The sequence below is a fragment of the Pseudophryne corroboree genome, chromosome 6 (genome assembly GCF_028390025.1).
Source record: "Pseudophryne corroboree isolate aPseCor3 chromosome 6, aPseCor3.hap2, whole genome shotgun sequence".
NCBI lineage: Eukaryota > Metazoa > Chordata > Amphibia > Anura > Myobatrachidae > Pseudophryne > Pseudophryne corroboree.
In genome coordinates this window covers 195,817,480-195,821,887 of record NC_086449.1, presented here as the reverse complement: position 1 = coordinate 195,821,887, position 4,408 = coordinate 195,817,480, and positions in this window count along the sequence as shown.

Here is a 4,408-nt window from a genome sequence, read left to right as displayed (position 1 = left end):
AGTGTCAATTTTATGATTAGCCGGTTCTTTTAATGCGGTAAATCCAGGGACAGGTAAAACCACCTTTTTAGACAGTCTGGATACAGATGCGTCCACAATGGGTGGGTTTTCCTATCTTCCTCAGGGAAGGGAAAAGCAACCAGAACCCTTTTTGGGATCTGGAATTTTTTCTCTGGGTTTTCCCAGGATTTTTCAAATATAGCGTTTAATTCTTTAGACGCAGGGAAGGTTAGCGAGGCTTTCTTATAGTCAGTGAAGTAAGCCTCCTCATCCTGCTCAGGTGTGGTGTCATTAATGTTTAACACATCTCTAATGGCCTCAATCATGAGCTGCACCCCCTTAGCAAGGGACGCCACCCCCCTCAGCACATCCCCATCACCGTCTACAGTATCAGAATCAGTATCCATGTCATCTTTCATAATTTGGGCAAGTGCACGTTTCTGTGGGAACATGCTAAGGGATTTTGCAGGAATAGGTACAGAGGGGGTCATTCCGAGTTGATCGCTAGCTGCCGTTGTTCGCAGCGCAGCGATCAGGCTAAAAATTGGCATTTCTGCGCATGCTATTTGTTGTTTTGCACAGGTTCTAGCGAAGCTTTCAGTCGCACGGACGGCTGCAAGAAGATTGACAGGAAGGGGTGTTTCTGGGTGTCAACTGACCGTTTTCATGGAGTGTTTGCAAAAACGCAGGCGTGTCTGAAAAAATGCAGGCGTGGCTGGGCGGTCGCTGGGTGGGTGTATGACGTCAAATCCGGACACGAATAGGCTGAAGTGATCGCAAGCGCTGAGTAGGTTCAGAGCTACTCTGAAACTGCACAAACTGTTTTTGCAGAGCTCTGCTGCACATGGGTTCGCAATTATACTAAGCTAAAATACACTCCCCAGTGGGCGGCGGCATAGCGTTTGCGCGGCTGCTAAAACAAGCTAGCGAGCGATCAACTTGGAATGACCCCCAGAGACTGACCAAACTGCCATAGACTTCTTCAACACCTGAGTTTCAGTCTCAGTATTAGCTACCCTAGTAGAGCTCTGAGAGATCATTCCTTTGATAGAGGTTAACCACTCAGGTTCAACAATAGGGATCTGAGACAAAGCATTACAATCCTGTGTACATGGAATGGATCCCTCCTGAGAGGAAACAACTTCTGCAGCATATGACACAGAGTCTCTAGACATGGCTATGCCAGATATTAAACACACACACAGTTGCCCCCCAAGTATGCCACAGAGAGACACAGAGATTGGAGCCAACCCACACACAGCGCTTTTTGAGGTAGAACTAATGAAACTACTAGCACTGTCTGTGTACCTTAATAGACTAGACAGAGTTTACACAGCCCCCCCCCCCCCCCCACCTTCTACAACCCCCTGGTACCGCATAGGCTAGCTGGAGTTGCTTGGAGGGACACCTCTCTTTGTCAGCATCTGTTGTACAGGAACTGCAGACAGGAAAATGGCGCTGAATGCTGCTGGGTCCGCTCTGAGGAGAAGCTCCGCTCCCCGAACATGGTGCTGCTTTCCGCTCTTCATTATATTACACTGGCCTGAGGATTTCTGCTGGCAGCGATCTGGGGACCCTAACAGGCTTGCTGACCAGTGTAGGGTATAGGCGTAGGGTATAGGCACTGGCTCAGGGCGCCCCTCACAGCGCCGCACTATGTACCGCTGAGCCCCGGGGCGCAGTTAGTACTGCGCTCCATACCCTGTTGCCGCCAAATTCCCACCGGCTCCCCGCTTGCTAGCCGTTGACTCGCTTGGCACCGAAGTATTCTGGCTCTGTAAGGGGGTGGCGGCATGCTGCGAGAGTGAGCAGTCACCTGGAGCGGTTAACGATCAGCACCCTCAGAAGCTCAGTGTCCTGGCAGTGGTGATAGTGGCTCAGATCCCGCAGGGCGGACACTACTCCCCCCCCCCCTTAGTCCCACGAAGCAGGGAGGCGGTTGCCAGCAGCCTCCCTGTAAAATAATAAACTGTAGGAAAACTTTTACTAGAGAAACTCTGGAGAGCTCCCCTAGCTGTGACCAGCTCCTCTGGGCACATTTTCTAAACTGAGTCTGGTAGGAGGGGCATAGAGGGAGGAGCCAGCCCACACTCTCAAACTCTTAAAGTGCCAGTGGCTCCTAGTGGACCCGTCTATACCCCATGGCACTAATGTGGACCCCAGCATCCTCTAGGACGTAAGAGAAAATAAATTAAATAACAAGCTTATGGCTGCAAAAAATCTGCAGCCTAAAGATCATGTGTCCGGCTCCTGCCGCACCAACAAAAAACTGAATTGCCTGAACCATAAGGCGGGGATATAGGGGACTGGCCCGTTGCATTCTGGGAGGCCGAAATCTTCGATCGTTGGTGCCAATCCGCTGTCGCTACCTTATATCCAAATGTTTATCCTGTGGATAACCTGTGGACCTTGCAGGAGAAATTACACACACGCACGCACGCACGCACGCACGCGATCCGTTCAATTTGCCGGTGGTCAGGATACAAACGCCGGAATCCTGGTGCACAGGGGCTATTTCCACTCGCAGCCAGTGAGATGCGAAAGCATCTTACTGGTGCAATCGCCTCTGCCTGATTGACAGGTAGAGGTGGTCATGGGGCGGGAGGAGGCGTGCCAACGGAGTTAGAACACCGTTAGTGGGGCGCGGTCCAGACAACGCAGGCGTGTCCGGACTGTTGCAGGGATGGGCTGCGGCGGCTGCATGACATCACACGCAGGCTGGGAGCTACTTGGCGGGTGCGAAAGCATTGCCGCCGTGCGATGCTTTCGCACCCAAGAGGGGCAGGGCCTGAAACTAGGAGTTTTGTCACCCAGGGCGAGCCATTAACTTAGCGCGCCCCCCCCCCCCCTTTCCCATTCAAGTGTGTGTGTTTACAGATATATATATTTCCACTCACCGCAGGTTATAGTCCCACATGGGTAGTAGCTTGGACCCAGGGGTGTATCTTCCTATTGGCCAGGATGGCACTTGCCGGGGGCGCCGGCCAAGAGGGGGGTGCCGCCCGGCAGTGCCACCCGCGCCAGGGGGTAGAATGACATAGTAGTTCTCACTGAGTACATCCCTTAGCAGTGCTCATCCACTGCCGGACTCTCAGAAGCGTATTGCACTCTGACACTCTCTGTGACTACAGTCACAATGATGGTGAATATAGCCAGGGAGCGGGGCACTTCCAGGTATGGGGAGGAGTGAGGCACCTCCTCTTCCTCATTCGATCCCCTTCTCATTGGTCCCACGTGGTCTGTCACCAAACACCAGCCACTACAATCAGCACTAGTCAGCAGTGCAGCATGAGCATACTTGAACATTTTCTGAGATACCGTAGCTGCACTGCATGGTCTATCCTGGCAGTCTGGAAAACAGGTTACAAAGAGCTCTGTATGGAGAGGTATCTAGACCAGTGACTGCCTGTCCAGCTGTGTTGAGACTAAAAGTCCCAGCACACCTTGTCAACTGGATTTGCTGGGACATGTAGTGAAATCACACCTAGAGAGGGGTTTTTAACTGTATGTATGTGTGCATATATCCCCTCGTTGTCCCTGTCCGCACCCTCCTTGTAATTCCCCCTTAGTGTCCCTGCCCACACCATCCCTGTAACTGCCCTCTCAGTGACCCTGCCCATACACTCCTGTAATTCCCTCGCAGTGTCCCTACCAGCACCCTAACCGTAATTCACCCTCAGTGTCCCTGCCTGCACACTCCTCGTAATTCCCCCTCAGTTTCCCTCCCTACACCCTCCCCGTAATTCCATCTCAGTGTCCCTGCCTGCGCCCTCCCCGTAATTCCATCTCAGTGTCCCTGCCCGCACCCTCCTCGTAATTCCTCCTCAGCAGTAACTAGGTGTGTGCGCTAGCAGTGCCTGGCACACAGCGCACATGCACTGTGGGCACATGCACTATGGGCGCAGTACCGCTGGTAACACCCATAGTTCCGCAATGCAATGTGAGCCTGCGGTAGTTAAAGTGCAGCCCACGGGCAGTAAAGCCCTGCTCCCACTCTCGGAAACCAGAGCTTACAGTACAGCCAGACCACTCGCCCCTCCTCCACCAGAGGTTATAATGAGCCACGACAATACTGTCTGATCCCCTCCGCGGCCGCCGCCACCACCGTAGGTTAAAGTGAGCTGCTGGTTGCTGTAGTGCCTGATCCTCCCCTCACCTCGCACCCACTCCTGCCAGAGTTACAATGCAGTGCATACAACGGCAACCCGGCAGTCATGTCCTCCCCCTCCTGCCTGGAGGTTACAGTGATGATCATCTGCACTCCTGTAGACCTGTACTCCCAGGGGACATGCCGGCTGAAAATCTCTATATCTACAACCACACACAGCGGCAGTGAGCGGCCAGCGAGCTCCTGGACTGCACCTAAGCAGCCCCTCTGCCCCAGCCTGCACTTGTCTGTGAGCAGCCT